The sequence below is a fragment of the Oryzias melastigma genome, linkage group LG5 (assembly GCF_002922805.2).
Source record: "Oryzias melastigma strain HK-1 linkage group LG5, ASM292280v2, whole genome shotgun sequence".
Taxonomy (NCBI): Eukaryota; Metazoa; Chordata; class Actinopteri; order Beloniformes; family Adrianichthyidae; genus Oryzias; species Oryzias melastigma.
In genome coordinates this window covers 21,661,395-21,669,830 of record NC_050516.1, presented here as the reverse complement: position 1 = coordinate 21,669,830, position 8,436 = coordinate 21,661,395, and the positions used below count along the sequence as shown (strand labels likewise).

The window sequence follows — 8,436 nt, the reverse complement described above, 5'->3', positions numbered from 1 at the left end:
CCTCTCTGGTCAGTGCCGGTACTGCAACGTTTTGTTACTTCCGGGTTGGCTTCACGTTCCGCCTGCGAGTGTTGGGGGTTGGCTGGACCCCAAAGATAGCGGAAGGGTTTTAAGGAAACATTTTTTAAGTAACCATTTGTGGTCTAAAGCACAGTTTTTGCTCATTCTTTCTTTATTCTTGAAAAATAGTGTAATGCTATAGCACAAGCTCCACCTAGTGGCCAAACTGAAACGCCCTCCAGGAGAACCAGAACAATGTTAATGTCAATGATCTGAACATTTTTGTTAGAGCTGTATCAGATTAATATAAATAGCCGTAATGTTCAGGTAGATGGGTTACTGGGTCATGTCACTCATTTATTGTTTTGAACCCCGTTTGAAGCTACAATATTATTTTACTGATTACAACCACTTCAACTGCCCAAAGACCTCGCCAAACTTCAGGCTTTGCAAAAATGAACTAACAAACAAGCCTAATGCTACATTCACACCAGGCACAGAAACACGTGTTTGAGCAACTACTTTCAATGTAAAGTTTATGTAGACGTGCGTCTAGGAGTGCTTTGGGATTTTGGCTACACAAGTTTTTTTGAGTCTGTTTTTGAGCTCTAAGCACAAAAGACACGGCCACTGAATGTATGTCAGAAGTTAAACCAGTTGAACGTTGACCAATCAGAGATTCACATTTGATAGTGTCGAATGGACAGTGTCTTTTTCAAAACATGGAAGTACCAACTATTTGAAAATTAATCATGGAGGAGAAATTAATTATTATGGTTTGTGACCGGCCAGAATTCTATGACCCCAAGTCTTTCATATTTAAGAATAAAGCTGAAAAAGAAAAAGCATGGAGCAAGATTCATGAGATGTGGAGCACTAAGCATTTCGCACTAAACCTCTTCCAACAAGTAGCAACAGTCCAGTATGAACAGCATACACTAAAAGCACATACAAAACCCCACGTTCAGCGCGTTCTTGAATGCACCACACATGTATGTGTATGCAGCATCACAGCTGAGCGTTGAGGCTATTCTAGTGCAGGGTTCATCATAGCAATTTATCTGCCTTCAAAAAAAATTATTATAGAAAAATTATTTTTAAAAAAAAGTCAATAAAACAAATCTAGCAAAAATGTGAAAGCATCTTTCACAAAAAAACTGTAGGGCATTAAATTTTACTGTAAAGCAGCCGTTTTTTACATTTTGATAAAATGGAGAATGCCTCACCACCTAGTGGTTACCTGATGACTAACTTACATTTCCTAACAGCTTTCAGGAATTTTAAGCTTTTGCAGGCATTGCACTTTGTTTTAAAATATTCTAAAGATCTTCAGAAGCGTGGAAGGTAGACGTTTTAATTATTTGATTCAGTTGTTTGATGATAGTTAATTTCATAAAAAGTATGGATTCTGCTAATTGTTAAAAAAATCATTTCATATTTGTCCTAAAGTAGGGCTGGGCGATAAAACGATAATTATCGTTATTGCGATATTACTTTTTTTCGATAGTGAAATGAGTCTATTACGATAAACTTTCGTTTTAAATAAACACGGGAGAAACCCCCGGAAGAGCCGCGCTTCTTCTTCTTCTTACGGAGCGGCGGATTCTGGGAGCCCAGACTGAGGGGGGGGGCACGGAGGCCCCGAATGATGACAAAAGGACACAACAGAAAACATTATTTCAGTAAACCAATAACCTATATGTAATCGCAAATACTTTTGTTTTTAATGTCAAGGTAACAATGTTTATATATTTTGTTCTGGAAACGTCGTCACCGGACCCCCCTCCTCTAAATTGAAAATGGTTCGGTCCGACTGGATTATTCTTCCGCAGCTGTTTGTGACCGACAGATCCACAGAGTGTGAGGGAGAGAAGACTCGCTTTAAAATCAAGAGTTTAAACCCTAATTTAGAGCAGAACCTCCATGAAAAAAGAAAAATGAGACAGTCTGTCTATTGCCGCGCGTAACGTGTCACGCGGGGCTGAAAGAGGACAGAAGGACAGACTGCGCATGCTCGTAACAGCCGCGAGTTTGAGGGTTTTGTTAAAATATTAGCCAAAAGCTTTTGTATAGAGCTTCAAATTAGAATAATTTGTTGTTTTATTGTGTATCAATAATGAATTTGTTAGTTACATTTGTGCCGTTTCTGCTCATTTCTTAATGAGATGATCTAATAATAGTAACATAAACTTGTTTTTAACGACTCCAGAAATGAAGAGATCTTATGTGTTTGATCAATCCTCCAACATGTACACATGTCAGATGACTGAGTGAAATGATGATTAAATCTATTATCAGAACTGTTTATTTTAAGTTTACATTTTATTATCTTCTGCTGCACAGCAGTACCTATAGTTTATGTTCAGAAGAAATTAGAAAATAATATAAAAATAACTGCAATATATTTGCTGCTTTAGAACAATGTTTTTAAGACTTAATTTTAATTTGAAAGGAACTTGTATGTGCTGCAGTCAGATTAAAATAAATCAGAAATTCTGTACAGCCTATTGAAAACATACCACCGTTATGGTTTAACTATTGTGTACATTATGTATATATACAATATTTATTAGAAATATTTAAATGTTCCTCACAGTTAGTTTCAATACTACAGTTAATACAAAAAAACAATTAAAGTTTAATTTGAACTAACTAAGATTTAATGGGGTGGTGGTGGGGGGGGCAAGGTTAAGGTGTAAAAATCTGAAGTCCTAAAGCTCTTTGCAATAAAGATTAGTTTGACAAATATAGTTATTTGATTGATATCGTTTTTAATATCGTTATCGCACAAAATGAAAAAAACAATATCGCAATATGAAAATTCCCATATCGCCCAGCCCTATCCTAAAGTAAAACAAATATTCATAAAGTGTATAGAATATACATGTTTTAACCTGTTTCTGTCCTTTTTCAATTAATTAAATCTGTAATATCACTAATTATTTTTTTAAAAATTTGGGAACTTCATTCAAGGAAAAGAGAAACATATTTTCTAGTTTTTAAACAAACTTTTCAGAAAATAAACCTGTAAGCCCACAAAAAATATATAATTTTATTGCATCTATTTGTAACGTAAAATAAAAGATGTTGTCATGAGTTAAGTTAAAAGGAGTGCTCTACTTCAGTGAACTTCCCTCTGTGTTGAAATTCATGCTGTCCTCTAAAGAATTTGCCATTTGAAAACATTGGCGGTTCAAGCAGCTGGCTGTTTCATGCTTGTGTGTTCAAGTGTCAACAGATTCTCAGACAGTTCTTAGTGGGCCCGCTCTGCCTGGCCCACTGGAGATGAGGGAGTGTGTTTGGGAGGGGGGGCCTGATCCCACAAGTTGAAACTTGGCTACAAATTGACAGAAAGCTGTCTGGCGGAAACAACACTACAAGCCCCCATCCTCATCAGTGCACTCGACCTTGTGCTGCACAACGCGCCGTGATGGACTTCCACCTTCCATTTTATTAATAAAATTGAGATAGAAAGCCTTTATAAAGAGACGGATCATATTAAAAATTCCTACAGCTTTTGGTTTTTCCCAAGATGGAGAGCGCAATTATTGGTTTGCTTTGGGATGACAGGGCACATGAACTTTTACAGCCCGAGCTTATTAGCAAGTGCTGCTATGGAAGGTGGTCATATTAACTCACTGATATTTAACTGGCTCTCCCATGCAAAGGACATTAGCGGTGGACTCTTAATAAAAGACAGATAAAGGATCTTTAGATAATGGTCTGCCCTCTAATCTGACTTGTTTTGAGGGAATATGGTTAAATGAAACACAATATGGGCTGCTTTAATGGAGAACTAGCAAAATAAAAATTAAGAATATAACTATAAAATGCTTAGGCTATGATTAAAGTCTCACTTCGATTCTCCATTGATTTATTTTTAAAGGGTAACCAAATCCTATATCCATTTTTTTTTGGCTGTTGACCTCTATAAATAGGGCTTTAAAGTGCTGTCTGTTGGTTGTTGCCAAATTTCTGACAAATTAAAATAAACGTATTTAATTCTTGAAAATATTGTTAAAAAACGTCTGCCCTCTACAGGTTGAAATGAGGTATTGCATTTGAATTTTGTGAATGGTCAAACCATTTTAGTTCCACGTCATTTCAGAAGTCTCACGTCATGATCTGCAGGTCCAGTAATGATAACAGTCCTGCTCTTGAGCACCACTCCTCTAACTGGACTTTTAAACTCCAGCTGTGGGTGGAGTCAGCTACCAACTTCCTTGTTTGATTACCTTTTAAATCTTCCAGATGATGTCATTTTTAGCCAAAAAACGTTTTCAGCTGTGTTATTTCTGCAAAGTTGCTATTTCTGTAAGTGCAGATTGAGCCTATCCACACTTCCCATCATCCTGCTAGCTCACAGCCCCTCACAACCTCAGGCTAACGTTACCAGTGCAACAAAAATAGTGAGCAATATCGGAGCTATCCAGCCATACAGTTTTCAGTCAGATACCAGCTCAGATAAGAAAATTTAACACGTTCATGGACATATTTGTCTGCAAGTGGATGCCAGAGCAGGAGGTTTCTGACTTGATGATTGTGGATTTAACGCAACAACTACAAACTTTTTCCAATGTCTGCACTTGATTCATCACAAAAAAATATTCCCTTACTACAAAAAAACTCCCTAGAATAAAAAGCAATTTAGAAACTATGCTCACAACTTTTCGTTTGTTTTTCTAAACACTGGATATGACATCATTAATTTCACGAAGCGAAAACTGAATCAATACGAACATCTATTTGACTCCACTGTGTTCTGATGCTGAAAATGTGGATGGAATATTAAAAAAAATTGTTTTTGTCACAAAAATTGTTCGACCGCAATCTGGTCTATATTTTTTAATGTAGTGAGCATTGATGCACACTAGTTTTTCCAAAGACTTCTGGGATATTTCTAGTGCACTTGATTTTGGAATAGTAGATTGGATCAGCACTATGAAGTGAGTAGTGAAGGAATTTGGACATAGCCTTAGAAACAGTTTTAATTTGGATATCCTTTATATATGTCCTCCATTGTGATAAAAAAAATACTATAAGAACGTGTTAAAAACACACTTTTCATTGGAGTGGGTCTTTAATTAAAACCCACAAATAACATCTCCAGCTTTTTCCAACTCAAAACAGCACAAACAAACAAACATGGTGAATAGGAAATGGAGCCTAGTCTCTCTGGGAAAAAAAAACATAAGCGGACGCATCGGCACAGATCAGCCCGAGCTAGCAGCTGAGGCGCTTCCAGAAAAACCAATTTGTTCGTTTATTGTCTTGGTGTTAAGACCTCGGTTACAGTTCATTTTAGACAGCCGTTCGTAGTCGTGCTCCTTTAAATGGCATCTATAAAACATGGGATGTGCTCTCCTTATGTCCTCCTCCGAACATGACGGAGCAGCACAGGAGCATCACAATGCTGTGTTCCTTTTGCTCTGTTGGGGCTTTGAGTTTTCACTTTAAGCACCCGGCGAACCCCCCCTCCCTCCTTCCCTCCCGGCAGCTCGTGCCGGCGCATTGAGAGGTGGAACAAACAGCTCTCTAAACACATTAGCTCGTGAACTCCACTGAGCAGCAAATCTTGAGGTGCTGGAATCGTGTGTGAATGGATGGGAGCCTTTTTTTATTTTTTTTTTGTTATTTTATTGTTCCTCTAAAGCCAAATCCGCAGGGCTGATTGTGAACACAGAGCCTCTGAGATGATGCAACACCCAGGATTTTCTGGTTAACTCCAGGCGTTGCTGTGTCATGTTCGCAGAGGCGAGGCGCTGGGATGATGTGAATTTTGCATAAACAGACGAGCCCGGCACGCCAACACTGCATTAAATGAAAACAAATGTCTTTAATTGAGACGTTGCAGCCGAAACAAGCAGCCTTAATTGCCCAATTACAAAGCATCAGCGCATTCGTGAAGTTTAAAAAACAAAAAGCACCGAACCGAAGGGTTTCATAATTCACACTGGTGTGTCGTATTGATCCGACTGAGGGGGGCAGGAATTGGGGGAAAAGAGAACACAAGTACTGCCCGGGGTGGGTCTGGAGCTAGAAGCATCCGTGATTTTCCTGGATATCACCTGGCGGCTCATGCATTTCAAGGACTCTTTCAGGGTTTCTCTGCTTTTTCTGTTGTTTGTTGCAATGCCTAAAAGAAAAGAAAAAGTCTTTCTTCATGCTGGTTGTTAGATTCATCCAAAGGCACCAAGGAAATGTAAGATACACTTCAGGGTCACAACTTTGCTCCTTTATTTCTGCAAAAGCAACCTTCTTTTTTAAAACTCCACTGTAACTCCCGTCACAGAGATCCCATCTCCAGTAATCCCACGGTGGCCTTTGCTCTGCCAGTCAGCAACAGCAACCAATAACCCCCCCACACACACACAATAAAACCCCTCCAGAACAACAGCGGGCCGCAGGCGGCTTCAAGGGCTACACACGCCGATCTATAAAACAATATAATGGGTCGCCTGTCAGTGAGAGTGAAAGGGAAGATCTACAGCAGCTCCTGCAACTCTCCCAGGAACTTTGAGTGATCACAGGGGACCCGGATCACTCTGTAAGAGGAGATATTATAATCCGGCTTTGAAATGTGATGATAGTTGAAGAAATAAAGCGGCAGGTGAGTGTAAAGGGGAAAAAAAATCACAGATATATCCACCAGCTTGTGTGCAAAGCAGCTGACTGCAAAAACAAGTTTTCACCAGGGACTCCAGAACACTTTTAGCTGCAGCTGTTTTTTTCTCTCTCTTTTTGCTGAAGATCTTTTTTTAAACTGCTGTGGATTGAGATTTATATACGTTTTGATCATTACAATAAAATAAACTTTCATTTTCTGTCACACCTCAGAACCAAATGGATATTTCCCAGCCCGCAGCTGCACCTGAACGCCACTTTGAGTCATTAGTTTCCAGCAGCCCCTCCACATGGAGAGTTCAAAACTATTTATCATGCAGGAAATGATCAATAAGTAAGTCGATCAGCCCAGCGTGGCAAATTAGTTGTGTGGTGTGAACATTTAGCAAGTTTGGGAATGTTGCATCACCATCTTTTTTAATGAAAGTGTGGACGTCTTTGACAGCACAGATGCGGTGTGTGGGTGTGAGATGCCGGCTTACCTGTCGTTGTTCTATCACTTAATCCCTGGAAGTGTCCCCCTTCATTTCTGCTCCATCCTCCCAAATCAACAGCAGGACGCGGATCTTCAGAGGAGCGCCTGCATCTTCTCACCTTTACCGGCGCCCAGGTGTGACATGAAAGCTCCCCTCGCGCTCAATCCCCGCGTCAAATCAGTCTGAAAGTGCTGCGTGTGGACTTGAAAGTCTAGAAAAGTTGCTGGTCCTCTGCCTCTGACTCCCAACTTCCCATCCAGCGGAGCGCAGCGTCGGCCGGGCAGCCGCGCATGCTCTCTGGATCCGCGCGGGGTGCTGGGCGCGCGCGCTCCTCCGTCCACTCGCGGGGTTCGGTCGGGCTTCGGCTGCGGCGTCGTGCCGTTACAGGAATGGGTTTGAGGCGTCCGGGGGCTGAGAGGAGCCGAGCTCATCACGGGGAGCAGCGCCGGTGCTGCAGCGCCACCCAGCGGTCATGACGTGCAACTGGCGGTCAGAGGTAGACTTTAAAAAAAATATGTATTTTTATTAATTTAATTATTTTTCATTTATTTATTTATAGAAAGGGGCTTTCTACCTGAACCAACTTTGAGGCTTTATTACTGGATATAAATGAACAAACAAAAGAGAAGAATGAAAGATCTTCAAATAAACATTGTTTTCTAATTGCTGAAACCAAAGTAAATGTTGTCATTTATTTTACATTTTCTATTCTAAATAACAGCAAAGAAAATAGTATTTAATGAGGGGATAAATAGCTTTAAAGTCCCACTTTGATCATCTTTTGATCTATTTTCTTAACGTTCCCAGTGGTCTTTTAACTTTGATTATGCTGTTTTTTTAGGCAAATCCACAAAATATGTGCCGTTTTCTTGGACTGCAGAGTAAGTCTGCCCCTCTTCCTATCATCCATCCATTTACACACTCTCCCGCTAGCTTACAGCCCCTCACACCCATTGACTGTATACAGGAACTGGACTAAAATGAATTTGGCACCCACCACAGGTACTTAGATTCAGATGTCCAGCTGGGGCTCAGACCGAGATACTCTGCATATGTAGGCACACATGCTAACTAACTTCACCACCATTCAGCCAGCGTTCCAGAGGAAAGTAGGGAGATTTCAACTTTAAAAAACGCTAGACAGCCATTTAAATGTGTCTTTTATGACCAAAATGCAAAGGGGAGTGAATTCCCGAGCAGTTTTATAGAAGTAAAACAGACAAACCTCTGCTTTTTGCCCGTGTTTCCTCCTCTTTCTTTTTTCATCCTTTAAGTTTTAAAGAAGGCCTAACAGTGGCAACACTGCGCGCCCCAAAATAGCTTAGCAGCAGCGATA

General features: G+C 40.1%; 1 protein-coding gene across 1 annotated transcript in view; it reads right to left on the bottom strand.

Moving 5' to 3' along the window:
- Positions 1-7,575, bottom strand: part of si:dkey-238f9.1 (chemokine-like protein TAFA-2) — a 142,987-nt gene extending 135,412 nt beyond the window's left edge. The window contains exon 1 of the mRNA XM_024270474.2: positions 7,107-7,575. The gene's annotated coding sequence lies outside the window, so the exon portion shown is untranslated. The remainder of the gene's footprint in view (positions 1-7,106) is intronic.
- Between the last annotated feature and the right edge of the window lie 861 nt (positions 7,576-8,436).